Source organism: Phyllobates terribilis, unplaced genomic scaffold (genome assembly GCF_046119375.1).
Source record: "Phyllobates terribilis strain yellow unplaced genomic scaffold, ASM4611937v1 Scaffold_5__5_contigs__length_657084704, whole genome shotgun sequence".
Lineage (NCBI taxonomy): Eukaryota > Metazoa > Chordata > Amphibia > Anura > Dendrobatidae > Phyllobates > Phyllobates terribilis.
Window position 1 is genome coordinate 238,024,804 of NW_027362765.1, and position 18,246 is coordinate 238,043,049.

Sequence of the window (18,246 nt, forward strand, 5' to 3'; positions counted from 1 at the left end):
CTGTCAGTCTGTCTATGGACCAGCTTGCCCGCTCACCTGGGAGCACACATCTGCTACCTGTCTGCTAGCCTACCTGGAGGCTCCGCCGTCACGTGCTGTGACCACCCGCCTGTCCAGAGACTTCTGCCCGCTCACCTGGGAGCGCTCATCTGCCGCCTGTCTGTTGGTCTTCCTGGAGGCTCCGCCGTCACATGCTGTGACCACCCGTTCACCCAGAGACTCTCGCCTGCTCACCTGGGAGCTCACGTCTATCATCAGCCGCCACAGGTCGTACCAACCCTTTACCTAGAGACTGCCCCGGTCACTTGCCGTGACCATCTGCCCGTTCATCCAGAGACTGCCCCGGTCACTTGCCGTGACCATCTGCCCGTTCATTCAGAGACTGCCCCGGTCACTTGCCGTGACCATCAGCCCGTTCATCCAGAGACTGCCCCGGTCACTTGCCGTGACCTCCAGCCCGTTCACTCAGAGACTGTCCCGGTCACCTGCTGTGACTTCCTGCCCGTCTTCCCTGGTCGCCACCCACTCCCTTACAAGGACCGCCCCCTTGTATAGTAGCTCAGAGGTTCCGCCTCCCAGACCCGTTACAGTTTGCTCGGGCCATGGAACCCGGTGGCACCCAAGCTCCCTCGCTCTCGGACCTGTGTCATGAACTGTCCCGTCAAAGGTCCCAACAGGAGTCCATCCTGGGTCACCTGCGGAATGTCAATACTCGCCTGGACACTCTGACTGCTCCACCAGCAACCTCCGCCAGTGCCATGTCTCGCAATCCGGCAGCTCCGCTGCCCACTAATACCATGGTATCATACCCCGGACCCCGGCTTTCTGCGCCTCCTCGCTTCGGAGGCGACTCCGCCCAGGCTCGGGGCTTCATAAATCAGTGCACCCTGCACTTTGAACTATTGTCTCACCAGTTTAACTCCGACCGGGCCAAAATTGCATTCATCATGTCCCATCTCACCGGGGAGGCCCTGGCCTGGCTAAATCCTCTATGGGAGAGAGGAGACCCCCTGGTATCCAACTTGCCTGCTTTTCTCACGGCTTTCCGGAAAGTCTTCGACGAACCCGGACGGAAGACCTCATCCGCATCATCACTGCTACGCCTCCGTCAGGGAAGTCTCACCGTGGGCCAATATGCCATACGGTTCCGTACCCTTGCCTCGGAGCTGGCCTGGGATAACGACGCTCTGGTATCCGTCTTCTGGGAGGGTCTGTCCGGCCGTATTAAAGATGAACTTGCCGGTCGGGACATTCCTACCACTCTCGATGACCTAATAACTCTTGCCACCCGGATTGACCTACGGTTCCAGGAGCATGCCAAAGAGGTCACCCGTGAGAGGAGGTTACCACGTCTAGCTCCTACTTTTCAGAAACCCGTCACTCCCTCCGTCTCTACCCAGGTACACTCTCCTGAGCCTATGCAGGTCGACCAGACCAAGATGCTCAAAACCCGTCAGGACTTACGCCGTGCCGAGGGGAGCTGCTTCTACTGTGGCAGTAAGGAGCACCGGATCCGTGCCTGCCCGGAGAGGTCGGGAAACGCCTGTGTCTAGGTTCGCTCAGAGAGGTCGACCTAGACAAGAATAAATCCTCTCCATCTCTGCTGTTGTCAGTCTCAATCGTCTGCGGGGAGAACCGTTATTTCGAACTAGCCCAACTTGACTCTGGAGCAGCCGGGAATCTTATTTCACAGTCCCTGGTAGAGAAATACCGCATCCCCACCAAACCTCTGGCTGTACCCTTGTCTGTTGCTGCCGTGGATGGGGGTCTCTTACCACGCCCCATCCAACTCATCACCGAATCCATTACTCTGCAGGTGGGAATGCTGCATTCTGAGAGTATCTCCTTTCATGTTCTGCCTGGACTCTCTCACGCCCTCTTGCTAGGCCTACCTTGGCTCCAGAGACATGCACCCATGCTTGACTGGCAGACCGGAGAAGTCCTTCGCTGGGGTCAGGACTGCCATAAGACCTGTCTGGTTCCCGTCCATCCCGTCCGTCCTTCTCCTACCCCAGCTAATCTACCTGGACTTCCGATTCCTTATTGGTCTTATGCTGATGTCTTTAATAAAAAGGAGGCAGAGACACTACCCCCTCATAGACCATACGACTGCCCTATCGACCTGTTACCTGGTACTACTCCTCCCCGTGGGCGTATTTATCCATTATCCGCTGCTGAGACCCGGTCGATGTCCGAATATATTGAGGAGAATCTGGCCAGGGGATTCATCCGGAAATCTACCTCCCCGGCGGGAGCAGGCTTCTTTTTCGTCAAAAAGAAGGACGGCTCTTTCCGTCCTTGTATAGACTATAGAGGCCTTAACCAGATCACGGTGAAGAATAAGTACCCCCTTCCGCTCATTCCGGAGTTATTTGATCATCTGAGGGGGGCTAGAATCTTCACCAAACTGGACCTCCGTGGGGCGTACAACCTGGTTCGTATCCGTCAGGGGGATGAATGGAAGACGGCATTCAACACCCGGGACGGCCACTATGAATATCTGGTAATGCCCTTTGGTCTCTGTAACGCTCCTGCCGTCTTTCAAGAGTTGGTCAATGACATCTTCCGGGACCTTCTCTACTCCTGCGTAGTGGTGTACCTGGACGACATCTTGGTCTTCTCTCCGGATCTCCAGACTCACCGGAGGGACGTTCGTCAGGTCCTGCTCAGGCTCAGGCAGAATCACCTCTTCGCTAAATACGAGAAGTGCCTCTTTGAGCAGACCTTGCTTCCGTTTTTGGGCTACATTATTTCTCAGACCGGCCTACGAATGGATCCAGAGAAACTGTCTGCCATCGAGAAATGGCCTCGACCGGAGGGGTTGAAGGCCATTCAGCGATTCCTGGGCTTCGCCAACTACTACCGCCTCTTCATACCACACTTCTCTTCTCGGACTGCCCCAATTTCCGTGCTCACCCGTAAGGGTACTAATCCCAAAGAGTGGCCGCCCGAAGCAGAGGAGGCCTTTCTTTCCCTAAAACAGGCCTTCTCTTCCGCCCCGGTGCTGCATCGCCCAGATGGCAACAAGCAGTTCTTCCTGGAAGTTGACGCCTCCTCCTCTGGAGCCGGAGCGGTACTTACTCAAAAATCATCTTCCGGGAGAATGGTAACTTGTGGCTTCTTCTCCAAACTCTTCTCCTCTTCTGAGCGCAACTATTCCATAGGAGACCGAGAGTTATTGGCCATCAAGCTGGCATTGGAGGAGTGGCGTTACCTACTCGAGGGGGCTCTTCACCCGGTAATAATTTATACTGACCACAAGAACTTGGCTTACCTCCAGCATGCCCAGAGACTTAACCCGCGCCAAGCCCGGTGGTCCTTGTTTTTTGCTCGCTTTGATTTTGTTCTTCATTTTCGCCCGGCTGACAAAAACGTCAAAGCAGACGCCTTGTCCCGATCCTTTCTGGTGTCCGATCTCGAGGAAGAACCTAAACATATCATCGATCCCGCCAGAGTAATGCAGGTGGCTCCCGTGAGTCTAAATCGTCTCCCTCCCGGTAAGACGTTTGTTTCAGTACCTGATCGGGAGAAGATCCTACACTGGGGCCATTCGTCTAAACTAGCTGGCCACGCCGGTCAGAAAAAGACCCTCCAGCTTATTTCCCGGCACTACTGGTGGCCTACCCTGCACAAGGACATAATAGACTTTGTTTCTGCCTGTGTGTCCTGCGCCCGCAACAAAGTCCCGAGACACCTGCCAGCCGGTCGCCTCCTTCCGCTTCCTGTGCCTGCTGCCCCCTGGCAGCATATTGCTATGGACTTCATAACTGATCTCCCCGTCTCTGCCGGTTGTACGGTCATTTGGGTGGTCGCTGACCGCTTTTCCAAGATGGCTCACTTTATTCCCCTGCCAGGCCTCCCGTCTGCACCCGAGCTGGCTAAAGACTTTATTCGCCACATCTTCCGTCTTCATGGCCTGCCCCTCCACATCGTGTCGGATCGTGGGGTACAGTTCACCTCACGTTTCTGGAGAGCCACTTGTAAACTGCTAGACATCACCCTGGACTTCTCTTCCGCTTACCACCCACAGTCCAATGGTCAAGTGGAGCGGATCAATCAGAACCTGACCAGTTACCTCCGGCACTTCGTTAATGCCCATCATTCAGACTGGGTGGATCTCCTACCATGGGCCGAGTTCTCTTATAATAATCACCAGAGCGAATCCTCCTCCAAATCCCCGTTTTTTGTAGTCTTCGGTCAGCATCCTCGGATTCCTTTTCCTGTCTCCACCTCTGTGGACAACCCGGCTGCGGAATCTCTCGTTAGCAAATTTTCCTCCATTTGGGAGAGTACCCGATCCGCACTCCTTCAGTCGTCCGAACGGATGAAAAGACACGCTGACAAAAAACGCCTGGATCCTCCACAATTTCGTCCTGGAGATAAAGTCTGGCTCTCATCTAAATATGTCCGACTCAAGATACCTTCCTACAAGTTAGGGCCTCGGTTCATCGGTCCTCTGGAGGTCATCAGTCAGATCAACCCGGTGGCCTATAAATTGAAACTCCCGGCCAACTTACGGATCCCTAACTCCTTCCATGTATCTCTCCTCAAACCTGTGGTTCTTAACTCTTTTTCCAAGTCTACAGGTACGCCTCCTGCTCCGGTTTCTGCTGAGGACGAGTTTGAGGTAGAGAACATTCTTGCCACCAAAAGGGTAAGAGGAAAGACCTTTTTTCTAGTAGATTGGAAGGGGTTTGGTCCTGAGGAGAGAACGTGGGAGCCCCGGGAGAACATCCATGCCCCTCTTATCCTTGCTAAATTTCTGTCTGGCCTAAAAAAGGGGGGGCCTAAAGGGGGGGGTACTGTAGCGCCGGCGTCCCTGCCCTCTGCTAGGCAGGGACGCTGTTCCCCTCACCTCTCTGCTCCGTGCCCGGCGTCCTCCTCCCGCTCTGCTGGCAGCGCGCGCTCCTTCCCGGCCACTGTGCTTAGGGCGCGCGCGCTCTCCCTCCCTCTTAAAGGGGCCGCGCGCGCCGTCCTAAGGAGTCCCCGGCCAATGGCCGGAGGACTTCACCATATATAAGGCACCTCCTCCAAAATGGAGGTGCCCGAGCAATGTTGTTGCACTGTTCACTACTCTGCTTCAGCCCTCAGGTCCCGTTGCCAGTTACCTGCCAGATACCTGCCAGATTCCTGCCAGATTCCTGCCTGATTATCTGCTACCTGCCTGCTAGTCTGAGGTCCGACGGTCTGCCTTACTACTCCTGTCAGTCTGTCTAAGAACCAGCCTGCCCGCTCACCTGGGAGCGCACATCAGCCACCTGCCTGCTTGCCTGAGGTCCGACGGTCTGCCTTCCAACTCCTGTCAGTCTGTCTATGGACCAGCTTGCCCGCTCACCTGGGAGCACACATCTGCTACCTGTCTGCTAGCCTACCTGGAGGCTCCGCCGTCACGTGCTGTGACCACCCGCCTGTCCAGAGACTTCTGCCCGCTCACCTGGGAGCGCTCATCTGCCGCCTGTCTGTTGGTCTTCCTGGAGGCTCCGCCGTCACATGCTGTGACCACCCGTTCATCCAGAGACTCTCGCCTGCTCACCTGGGAGCTCACGTCTATCATCAGCCGCCACAGGTCGTACCAACCCTTTACCTAGAGACTGCCCCGGTCACTTGCCGTGACCATCTGCCTGTTCATCCAGAGACTGCCCCGGTCACTTGCCGTGACCATCTGCCCGTTCATTCAGAGACTGCCCCGGTCACTTGCCGTGACCATCAGCCCGTTCATCCAGAGACTGCCCCGGTCACTTGCCGTGACCTCCAGCCCGTTCACTCAGAGACTGTCCCGGTCACCTGCTGTGACTTCCTGCCCGTCTTCCCTGGTCGCCACCCGCTCCCTTACAAGGACCGCCCCCTTGTATAGTAGCTCAGAGGTTCCGCCTCCCAGACCCGTTACACTCTGCATGATGGGAGGAAGGAGCATCAGGGTGAGGAGGAGTATGTGTTCGAGACTCACGGCTACTAAGATTTGACCGTGTGGAAGACAGACCGGAGGTGGTGGTGCCCAGTTAACTAGAAGTATTATCTGCTATCCAATTAATAACCTGTTCACACTGATCAGTTCGCAATACTGGTGTTGTTTTGTGCTTCCCTAGTAATTCGGTCAAGAAGTGGGAGCGAGAAGATGTGGCTGTTGGTTGTGGCACATTTTCACCTTGGCCACGGCCCCGTCCTCTGCACGCATCATCACTAGAATGTCCAGTTCCACGTCCCTTGCCACGCGCCTTTCCCATTGTAAAGGAAGTAAAATAGCTTACACTCGCACTATCAATGGAAAAAGGGTAATAAAAAGTAGATTAGAACCGTGGAAGAGGAAAACCACAGTTCTATTTCTCTGGCCTACACCCGACTAGAGATGAGCGGTGTTCGACTTGAACTGTTCGCCAATCTCAAATTTGAGCTGTTTTGGGCGGTGTTCGAGCAGTTCGGCGAACACGAACGATTTGAACAAAATTTGGCTGTTCGAGGTTATGTTCGATAACTGTTCGTGCACCAAAATCATAACTGGATTTTTTCTCAGTAATGATGAAAAGTAATGTTAATACGCAGTTTGAGTGTACAGCGGGGTGGGGGGAGGGGCAGGGGATGGATCTCTGCAGGAATAATGAAGATCTCCATTTTTTTTTCTCTTTCCCGCATTTGCAGTGGGGAGGTGCAATCTGTCAGCCTATCAGCAGCGCACACACGGAGCGAAGTGCTTTTTTTCACACAAGCAAGGGCATGTGTCATTGGCAGTGTATGTCACATGTCCTTGCCCTATAAGACCCAGCCATTTTCCCCGTCGCCACCATTTTCTCACTGCTGCAGCTGCGTGTTAGGCTGCACCGCTGTTGCTGTGTGCACTATACCTTGTTAATTTCAAGCCAATTTTCGCACAAATCTACAGATAGCTTGGGAGTATGGAATAGTTGTGATTTCAGTCCTTTTAAGGACTAGGTTACAGCATTTCCTACGACTTTTATCAGGCAGGTCTGTGCTCTTAAATAGATAGGTTGGGAGTAAAGACTAATTGTAATTGCAGTCCTTTTCAGGACTAAGTTATATCAGTTCCTATCAGTTTTTGCAAGGCAGGTCTGTGCCAGTGCTGTGCAAGTTTTTTTCACAGCATTTCGCTAAATCTAGCAAAGCTAATCCTTTTTGGCCTATTGCAGAGTGTGTTAGTCAGTGGAGTAGCCTATCTGTGTTGCAAGCTACACCACCTGTGTATAGAATACCAATTTTTTTACTGCACCTAGTGAAGTAAAACCTTTTGGGCATAGCATCATTCTATTAGTCCATCTATACTGACCTCCATAAGGTTGCAAATTGAATATAATTTTTTTCTGCATCTACCTCTGAAAAAATATTTGGGCTTCTAGCTGTGTGTGGGACTTGTTCTATTAGTCCATCTATACTGACCTCCATCAGGTTGCAAATTGAATATAATTTTTTTCTGCATCTAGCTCTGAAAAATTATTTGGCCTTCTAGCAGTGTGTTGGACTTGTTCTATTAGTCCATCTATACTGACCTCCATCAGGTTGCAAATTGAATATAATATTTTTCTTCATCTAGCTCTGAAAAAATATTTGGCCTTCTAGCAGTGTGTGGGACTTGTTCTATTAGTCCATCTATACTGACCTCCATCACGTTGCAAATTGAATATAATTTTTTTCTGCATCTAGCTCTGAAAAAATATTTGGCCTTCTAGCTGTGTGTGGGACTTGTTCTATTAGTCCATCTATACTGACCTCCATCAGGTTGCAAACTGAATATAATTTTTTTCTGCATCTAACCCAAACAATAGTTTTGGCCTAATACCACAGTTTAGCCACTCAGCTCTGCTCGCTTCCCATCCATTGTTTTTTTGTGCCAACAACTCCAGAGTTGTGAATTAGTTAACCACCAAAATGAGTGGAAAAAGGCCTGCTGCTGGTGGAAAGGGGAATAGGCGTGTTGGGAAGGGGAAAAAAGGTTGTGTCCGTGGAGTAGATGTTAAAGCAACAGTAACATCTGCAGAAGAAAGACCATCTTCCAGCAAAACTAAAATGTCTACTTCTTTTAGCGGACAATGTGATAAGATCCCTTTCTTACGGCCACGCCAATCACTACAAATTCCAGATGAGGCACAAAAACAGGAGGTGCTTCAACAGATATCAAGTGCTCCTTTAAGTGGGCTCTCCTTCACATCAACTTCAACATCACAAATACTCCAGTCCTCAGAGGTGTCACCCCAATCGCACTTGCTTCCTCACAGCTCCCAAATCTCCAGCTGCCCGTCTGAGTATGAGGTAGAACAGATGGTTGAGTCTGCAGAGCTGTTTACTCATACTATAGCCTGGGAATCAGAGGTCGGTTCCAGCGCTTCTGTGAATCCAGACGAGGAAATGATCTGCACTGATGCCCAGAATCTTTATGAGTCGGATCCAGGACCAGACGCAGAACGTTCTGACCATAATGTAGACCCTCATTCCCAAACTGTAACTCCTGTTGGTGGAGACAATGAGGAAGATGATGATGAGACTCAAATACCTGATTGGAGTGACAATTTTAGTTTTTTGTCAGGGCAGGAACAGGTTGGCTCTGAGGACGACGGGTGTGATAACACACAGGGTGATGATGATGAGGTTGGAGATCCCACTTACTGTCAACCCACAGTCAGCCAAGAGATGAGGTCAGCAGAGGAGGTGGAGGAAGATGCTAGTGACGACGAGGTCAGGTTGCGTCTTCCTGGACAGAGACGTAGTACTGGAAGCACGTCAACAACTGCATCCTCAAACACATCTCTGCCTCTGACCACAAGTCGTGGTGGCTCTTCAGGTCGCATGGGTGCTAAGCCTTGCATAGCCTGGGCATTTTTTCAGATCGATAAAGATGACTGAACTCGTGTTATCTGTAACATTTGTCAACAAAAGCTAAGTAGAGGCCAAAAAATACATAGTTTGAGTACTTCATGCATGAACCGGCACATGGACATGAAGCATAAGTTGCAGTGGGAAGCTCACTGTGCTACAATGCGGCCTAGCCGGCCGGGCCAACCACCGTCTGCCCCATCTTGTGCATCTGCGGCCTCTTCATCCTCTGTGACTGGGGGGACAGCAGTCACACCTGTTTTGGGACGCAGACCTGCCACCTCTTTACCCGCAACAGCCAGCGTGATTGGCAGGTCATCATTTTCTTCGGAGGTGGTAACACCAGCTGGTGTTGAGCGCTGTCCGACATCGATAGCACCACCTTTGGATCAAGGCAACCTAACATGTCCGCCTGCATCTTCCTCACAGACCGGCAGTTTGCCGGGGACACCCTTATCAACCCCGTCTAAGCACAACAGCCAGCCCTCAGGCCCTCAGATGTGGACAAGTAAAAGACCATTTCCTCCTAGCCATGAGAAAGCTAAGAGGTTGAATTTCACCATCTGCAAGCTCTTGGCTACAGAAATGCTGCCTTTCTGCCTGGTGGACACAGAGGATTTTCGAGACCTTATGTCCGTCGCAGTGCCCCAGTACCAGATGCCCAGTCGGCACTACTTCTCAAAGAAAGGTGTGCCTGCGCTCCACCAGCATGTCGCACACAACATCACCGCTTCTTTGAGAAACTCTGTGTGTGACAGGGTGCATTTCACCACAGACACTTGGACGAGTAGGCATGGACAGGGCCGTTACATGTCACTGACTGGGCACTGGGTTACTATGGTGACAGCAGGACAAGGGGCTGCTGTCTAAGTCTTGCCGTCCCCACGAGTTGTGCGTCAATCCTCTTTATGTCAAAGTTCCTCCACTGCTTCTGCTTCCTCAACCTCCTCTCGGTCCTCCACCTGCACCCAAAGCCTGTCTGGTCATGCCACAAGCTTTCTAACAGCGCAGAAGGGATCCTGCACACCTCCTTACTATGATGGCAGTAGGGCTCAACGTCATCAGGCGGTTTTTACTTTGAAATGTCTGGGAAATGTGAGTCACACAGCTGAGGAGTTGTGGTCAGCTCTGGAGAACCAATTTCATGAATGGTTGTCTCCACTGGACCTGAAACCAGGGAAGGCCGTGTGCGACAATGCTGCAAACCTGGGTGCGGCCCTTCGCCGGGGCAATGTCACACACGTGCCTTGTATGGCTCACGTGTTAAACCTGGTTGTCCAGCAATTTTTAGCCCACTATCCCGGACTAGATGGCCTTCTGCAGAGGGCACGGTCGCTGTGTGCTCACTTCCGCCGTTTGCATCCCGCAGCTCAGCGACTTACATCTCTACAGAAGTCATTGGGCCTGCCACTTCACCGGCTAAAATGCGATGTGCCTACTCGGTGGAATTCAACTCTGCACATGTTGCAGCGACTGTGGCAGCACCGACAAGCCCTGGTGCAATACGTTCTGACGTATAGCCTAGGCCAACGGGATCCAGAGGTGGGGCAAATCACGCTGGAGGAGTGGTCTCAGATCAGGGACCTATGCACCCTTTAGCACAGTTTTGAAATGGTGACGAAGATGTTTAGTGGTGACGATGCCATTATCAGCATGACTATTCTGGTGATTTACATGCTGGAGCACATGTTAAACAGAATTCGGAGTCAGGTGGTGGCACAAGAGGAGGTGGAGGAAGTAGAGGAGGAGGAGTTGTATGCGGAAGGGCTAACATCTGCAAAGTCCAGACGGTCGGCAGCACCAAGGCGGCAGGCATGTGAGGGTGGGGGAGATGGTTTTACCAGGGCGCATGGTAGCAGCCAAACTAGTGAGGAAGGTGCAGGTGCCCAGGAAGAAGTGGAGGACGAACTGATGGAAGACTCATCAGATGAGGGAGACCACATTTCTGTTGTGCGAGGTTGGGGGGAGAGGACAGAGGAAGGAAGCATGATTGTTAACTCGCCACCAACACAACAGGGACTTGGTGCTCCTGGATGCGCAAGACACATGAGTGCCTTCTTGCTGCACTACCTGCAACATGACCCTCGAATTGGGAGAATTAGAAATAATCCTGACTACTGGGTTGCCACACTGTTAGATCCCTGGTACAAAAGTAAATTTGCAGAAATAATTCCTGCCATAGAAAGGGATGCACGCATGCAGGAGTATCAGCAGAGACTGTTGCAGAATCTTACATGTGCTTTTCCACAAAACACCAGTGGTGCACGTAGTGAATCTCACAGTTCTAACTTGCCAACTGTGGGACCGTCGAGTGTTCAGCACTCAAACCGTAACAGAAACACAGTATCTGCTGGTAACATCAATTTTGCGGAATCATTTCACCACTTTTTTAGCTCATCTTTTGCAAGGCCACAGGAGACAAGAAGTCTGACACATAGTCAACGCCTAGAGACGATGGTACAGGAGTATCTCCAAGTAAACATTGAAGCCATGACTGTGTCACTGGACCCTTGCTCTTTTTGGGCTTCCAATCTGGATAAAGGGCCGGAGCACGCCACTTACGCCTTGGAGATCTTGTCATGCCCCGCAGCCAGCGTTCTGTCTGAACGTGTGTTCAGCGCTGCTGGTGGTGTGCTGACAGATAAGCGCACGCGGCTCTCCACTGATAATGTAGACAGACTCACGTTCATAAAGATGAACAAATCATGGATCCGAAACGACTTTTCTACCCCTGTGTCATCCTGGGGAGAGTAAAAGCTTGATGATTGGTTAAAATCTCCTCACCAACCATTTTAAGCTTTCAAATTACTAATCATGTTTATCTGTATCTTGGCTGGAAAATAATTTGGGCTTTGTAGCAGTGTGCAGTACTGATTCTATTAGGCCATCTATACTAAGCTCCACCAGATTTAAAATTAATAATAATTTTTAGCTGCATCTAGCCCGGAAAATAATTTTGGGGCTCCGAGATGCGCAAGACACATAAGTGCCTTCTTGCTGCACTACCTGCAACATGACCCTCAGATTGTCAGAATTCGAAGTAATCCTGACTACTGGGCTGCCACACTCTTAGATCCCCCACACTCTTCGATCAACCTTTTCATTTTAATAAAGACCAAAAAAATGGTCATTTTTGAAATTATAAGCATTAGCAGGTTATTAGAAACTGAAATCAAACAGTTTTCAACTCAAAACTTTATTCTAGGTGATGTTACATTTGCACATAGGACCCCTTGTTCTAAAGGAGCTTCTGAACTCTCTCGTCCATTGAATTTGTCAGGTTTTGGATGGTTTCTGCTTCAATTTTTTTGCATGAGGACAGAATACCCTCCCAGAGCTGTTGCTTAGATGTGAACTGCCTCCCGCCATCATAGACACTCCTTTTGATGATGCTCCAGAGGTTCTGAATGGGGTAGAGGTCAGGGGAGCATGGGGGTCACACCATAAGTTTGTCCCCTTTTATGCCCATATCAGCCAGAGATGCAGATGTGTTATGTGCAGCATGAGACGGTGCATTATCATGCATGAAAATGATCTTGCTGCGGAATACACGGTTCTTCTTCTTGAACCATGGCAGGAAGTGCTGTTTGAGAAACTCCACATACATTATGGAGTTCATCTTTACCCCTTCAGGGATCCTAAAGGGGCTGACAATCTCTCTCCCCATGATTCCAGCCCAAAACATTACTCCACCTCCTCCTTGTTGGCATTGTAGCCGTGTTTGCGTGGGGTGTCCATCAACCAGCCATCCTCCACTCCATCCATCTGGACCATCGAGCGTTGCATGGCACTCATCCGTGAACAAAACAGTTTTGAAATCAGTCTTCATGTAATGTTTGGCCCACTGGAGCCGTTTCTGCTTGTGTGCAGTGGATAGAGGAGGTCGACAGGATGGCGTAAGCACAGCTGCAAACCTCTGAAGGACCCTGCATCTTGTTGTTCGGGGGACGTTGGAGGCACCAGCAGCTTCAAAAACTTGTCTGCTGCTATGACAAGGCTTTTTTGCCGCTGCTCTTTTAACCTGACGTAATTGCCTGTAGGAAAGAGTCCTCAATTTGCCCTTATCAGCACGCACACGTGTGTACTGTGAATCAGCTACATACTTCTTGATTGCCAAGACACTTCATCCTGATCATCGCACAATGTTGATTGTAGTCATGCCTTGACCTAAACACTCCACAATTTGTTGCTTCTCAGCAGCCGACACATCCTTTTTCTTTCCCATTTTGGCAGAAAATGTAGGCTGCTTAAAAAGGTGGGACAGCCTTCTTAAGTAGTCTTACCGTTCATTGGACACACCTGCCAAACTAATTAGCACAGGTGTCTGCAATTTCTTACAGTGATATAAAGAGCCCTGACACACATCACCATCAATGAGTTTAACTGACAAACAAACAAATTCTTCCCTTATCACTCCTAAACACTTTTTGCATAATAATTTGGAACACAGTGTACATGTGCTTTTCCACAAAACACCAGTGGTTCACGTAGTGAATCTTACAGTTCTAACTTGCCAACCGTGGTCTGTATGGAGTTGTTCAATAAAGGGCCCAAAATTAAGATAACATAGATGGGAGAGGTCTCTATGAATAGGAATTCCTAAGAATTTGATACCCTGTGAGGGCCAGGCAAAGGGAAAGTTGGACTGGATGGAATCCTGTATGGATTTGGGGAGGGAGACATCGAGGGCCTCAGACTTCGCTGTATTGATTTTAAAATTTGACCATGTAACAAAGTGATCTATTTCAGCCATAACAGCAGGGATGGATATATGTGATTGAGTGATATATACTAGGACATCATCAGCAAATAGAAAGCACTTGTACTCGGTGACTCCCACCTCAATCCACCTGATATTGGGGTTATGGCGAATTGATGAGAGCAGATGCTCCGTCACTAGGATGTATAAGAGAGGGGACAGAGGACATCCCTGCCATGTCCCATTGGTGATTATGAAAGGTGATGAAAATGTTCTGACGTGCCCCCTGGGCCTTGGGACATCCGGAGCCGGACCCTTTTTGGTGGATGCTGGTGGTTGTAGTCTCCGTGGCGGCGACCCGGTTCCGTGGCTCAGGGCGGTCAAACCAGTGGTGGAACTATTTATGTGGTTTTGATGTTTAAATGTCCGACTACGCCACCCGTGGATTGTGGTCAGAGTGAACCGCCGCTGCAGGGCAGACCGCTGAGGCTGGTGTTGTGGGTGCAGCAGAGCGTAGCATAACTCCCCACGGCGGGAGGAGTATAGCCTCAGGGCAGTGTATGCTGAGGATGGGGGTGATGGTGCAGGGCAGCAGCAGTAAGGACACGGAGTCAGTGATGCAGTCAAGGGCCTTTACTCACAGTTCTTATTATCCAGACCACTTCTGCAGGTAACGGCTGCCCACGTCGTACTGTGCTCACCAGGTGAGGGGCTCAGACAACTCCCAGATAACTTTGGAGCGCTTCACAAGACCCCCTTTGTGTGTCCTTTGTCTGGCCTTTCTTACCAAATATCTGTCTGGAAGAAGAAGAAGAAGAAGAAGAAGAAGAAGAAGAAGAAGAAGAAGAAGAAGAAGAAGAAGAAGAAGAAGAAGAAGAAGAAGAAGAAGAAGAAGAAGAAGAAGAAGAAGAAGAAGAAGAAGAAGAAGAAGAAGAAGAAGAAGAAGAAGAAGAAGAAGAAGAAGAAGAAGAAGAAGAAGAAGAAGAAGAAGAAGAAGAAGAAGAAGAAGAAGAAGAAGAAGAAGAAGAAGAAGAAGAAGAAGAAGAAGAAGAAGAAGAAGAAGAAGAAGAAGAAGAAGAAGAAGAAGCTCAGTTGGTAGAGCATGAGACACTTAATCTCAGGGTCGTGGGTTTGAGCCCCACGTTGGGCGGTTGCTTATTGCTGCCTTTTACTACTTATGCTAACCACTGTCAACCCAGATAACCCCTTACGAACTGCCCCCTTCTGCTTGCTACAAAACATGACAAACAGCATAGCCCTGCAAGATAAAGAGCAGGGAAGGCCCAAAAGGATGGGAAGCGAAAGAAAAGCAGCAAGTGCCCAATGTTTTCGCAAGTGTCTGCAAAGTCAATGAGGGAAGAGATGCGCTGCAATGGTCAGCAAATGAGAAAGGGAGCTGTGCTGCATTGGCCAGGAATCAAACCCGGGCCTCCCGCGTGGCAGGCAAGAATTCTACCACTGAACCACCAATGCTTGGATGAGTCATTCATGTCAGTGGTGCCTGCCAGATTCAGGTCCCAGGATCAGACGGCCACCATCGCCCGACCTGACCACATGAAGCTCTTGCGGTGCGGTGTGGTGCAGTGCGGTGCGTAAGTGTGTGTCTGCACCCTGCCTAGCTCAGTTGGTAGAGCATGAGACTCTTAATCTCAGGGTTGTGGGTTTGAGCCCCATGTTGGGTGGTTGCTTATTGCTGCCTTTTACTACTTATGCTAACCACTGTCAACCCAGATAACCCCTTACGAACTGCCCCCTTCTGCTTGCTACAAAACATGACAAACAGCATAGCCCTGCAGGATAAAAAGCAGGGAAGGCCCAAAAGGATGGGAAGCAAAAGAAAAGCAGCAAGTGCTCAATATTTTCGCAAGTGTCTGCAAAGTCAATGAGGGAAGAGATGCGCTGCAATGGTCAGCAAATGAGAAAAAGAGCTGTGCTGCATTGGCCGGGAATCGAACCCAGACCTCCCGCATGGCAGGCGAGAATTCTACCACTGAACCACCAATGCTTGGATGAGTCTTTCATGTCAGTGGTGCCTGCCAGATCCAGGTCCCAGGATCAGACGGCCACCATCGCCCGACCTGACCACATGAAGCTCTTGCGGTGCGGTGCGGTGCGGTGCGTTGCGGTGCGGTGCGGTGCGTGAGTGTGTGTCTGCAGCCTGGCTAGCTCAGTCGGAAGAGCATGAGACTCTTAATCTCAGTGTCGTGGGTTTGAGCCCCACATTGGGCAGTTGCTTATTGCTGCCTTTTACTACTTATGCTAACCACTGTCAACCCAGATAACCCCTTACGAACTGCCCCCTTCTGCTTGCTACAAAACATGACAAACAGCATAGCCCTGCAGGATAAAGGGCAGGGAAGGTCCAAAAGGATGGGAAGCGAAAGAAAAGCAGCAAGTGCCCAATGTTTTTGCAAGTGTCTGCAAAGACAATGAGGGAAGACATGCGCTGCAATAGTCAGCAAATGAGAAAAGGAGCTGTGCTGCATTGGCCGGGTATCGAACACAGGCCTCCTGCGTGGCAGGTGAGAATTCTACCACTGAACCACCAATGCTTGGATGAGTCCTTCATGTCAGTGGTGCCTGCCAGATTCAGGTCCCAGGATCAGACGGCCACCATCGCCCGACCTGACCACATGAAGCTCTTGCGGTGCGGTGTGGTGCGGTGTGGTGCGGTGTGGTGCGGTGTGGTGCGGTGTGGTGCGGTGCGGTGCGGTGCGGTGCGGTGCAGTGCGGTGCGTGAGGTGAGTGTGTGTCTGCAGCCTGGCTAGCTCAGTTGGTAGAGCATGAAACTCTTAATCTCAGGGTCGTGGGTTCGAGCCCCATGTTGGGCAGTTGCTTATTGCTGCCTTTTACTACTTATGCTAACCACTGTCAACCCAGATATCCCCTTACGAACTGCCCCCTTCTGCTTGCTACAAAACATGACAAACAGCATAGCCCTGCAGGATAAAGGGCAGGGAAGGCCCAAAAGGATGGGCAGGGAAGGCCCAAAAGGATGGGAAGCGAAAGAAAAGCAGCAATTGCCCAATGTTTTTGCAAGTGTCTGCAAAGTCAATGAGGGAAGAGATGCGCTGCAATGGTCAGCAAATGAGAAAAGGAGCTGTGCTGCATTGGCCGGGAATTGAACACAGGACTCCCGCGTGGCAGGCGACAATTCTACCACTGAACCACCAATGCTTGGATGAGTCCTTCATGTCAGTGGTGCCTGCTAGAGATGAGCGTTGTTCTACTCGAACTGTTCGCCAATCTCAAATTCGAGCTGCTTTGGGCGGTGTTCGAGTCGTTCGGCGAACACGAACGATTTTAGAAAAATTCGGCTGTTCGAGGTTATGTTCGATAACTGTTCGTGCACCAAAATCATAACTGGATTTTTTCTCAGTAATGATGAAAATTAATGTTAATACGCAGTTTGAGTGTACAGCGGGGTGGGGGGAGGGGCAGGGGATGGATCTCTGCAGGAATAATGAAGAACTCCATTTTTTTTTCTCTTTCCCGCATTTACAGTGGGGAGGTGCAATCTGTCAGCCTATCAGCAGCGCACACACGGAGCGAAGTGCTTTTTTTCACACAAGCAAGGGCATGTGTCATTGGCAGTGTATGTCACATGTCCTTGCCCTATAAGACCCAGCCATTTTCCCTGTCGCCACCATTTTCTCACTGCTGCAGCTGCGTGTTAGACGGCACCGCTGTTGCTGTGTGCGCTATACCTTGTTAATTTCAAGCCAATTTTCGCACAAATCTACAGATAGCTTGGGAGTAGGGAATAGTTGTGATTGCAGTCCTTTTAAGGACTAGGTTACAGCATTTCCTACGACTTTTATCAGGCAGGTCTGTGCTCTTAAATAGATAGATTGTGGGAGTAAAGACTAATTGTAATTGCAGTCCTTTTCAGGACTTGGTTACATCAGTTCCTATCAGTTTTTGCCAGGCAGGTCTGTGCCAGTGCTTTGCAAGTTTTTTTCACAGCATTTGGCTGAATCTAGCAAAGCTAATCCTTTTTGGCCTATTGCAGAGTGTGTTAGTCAGTGGAGTAGCCTATCTGTGTTGCAAGACATACCACCTGTGTATAGAATACCAATTTTTTACTACACCTAGTGAAGTAAAATCTTTTGGGCATAGCATCATTCTATTAGTCCATCTATACTGACCTCCATCAGGTTGCAAATTGAATATAATTTTTTTCTGCATCTAGCTCTGAAAAAATATTTGGGCTTCTTGCAGTGTGTGGGACTTGTTCTATTAGTCCATCTATACTGACCTCCATCAGGTTGCAAACTGAATATAATTTTTTTCTGCATCTAGCTCTGTAAAAATATTTGGCCTTCTAGCAGTGTGTGGGACTTGTTCTATTAGTCCATATATACTGACCTCCATCACGTTGCAAATTCAAAATAATTTTTTGTCTGCATCTAGCTCTGAAAAAATATTTGGCCTTCTAGCAGTGTGTGGGACTTTCTCTATTAGTCCATCTATACTGACCTCCATCAGGCTGCAAATTAAAAATAATTTTTATCTGCATCTACCTCTGAAAAAATATTTGGCCTTCTAGCTGTGTGTGGGACTTGTTCTATTAGTCCATCTATACTGACCTCCATCAGGTTGCAAACTGAATATAATTTTTTTCTGCATCTAGCTCTGAAAAAATATGTGGCCTTCTAGCAGTGTGTGGGACTTTCTCTATTAGTCCATCTATACTGACCTCCATCAGGTTGCAAATTAAAAATAAT

The 18,246-nt window shown here is 50.0% G+C and overlaps 3 non-coding genes across 3 annotated transcripts; 1 reads left to right on the plus strand and 2 right to left on the minus strand.

The window, feature by feature from the left end:
* Positions 1-14,921: 14,921 nt before the first annotated feature.
* On the minus strand, positions 14,922-14,992 carry TRNAG-GCC (transfer RNA glycine (anticodon GCC)). Its single transcript has one exon. It is a non-coding gene; the product is annotated as a tRNA-Gly (tRNA).
* A 461-nt stretch (positions 14,993-15,453) lies between these two features.
* On the minus strand, positions 15,454-15,524 carry TRNAG-GCC (transfer RNA glycine (anticodon GCC)). Its single transcript has one exon. It is a non-coding gene; the product is annotated as a tRNA-Gly (tRNA).
* A 753-nt stretch (positions 15,525-16,277) lies between these two features.
* TRNAK-CUU (transfer RNA lysine (anticodon CUU)) lies at positions 16,278-16,350 on the plus strand. Its single transcript has one exon. It is a non-coding gene; the product is annotated as a tRNA-Lys (tRNA).
* Positions 16,351-18,246: the final 1,896 nt, after the last annotated feature.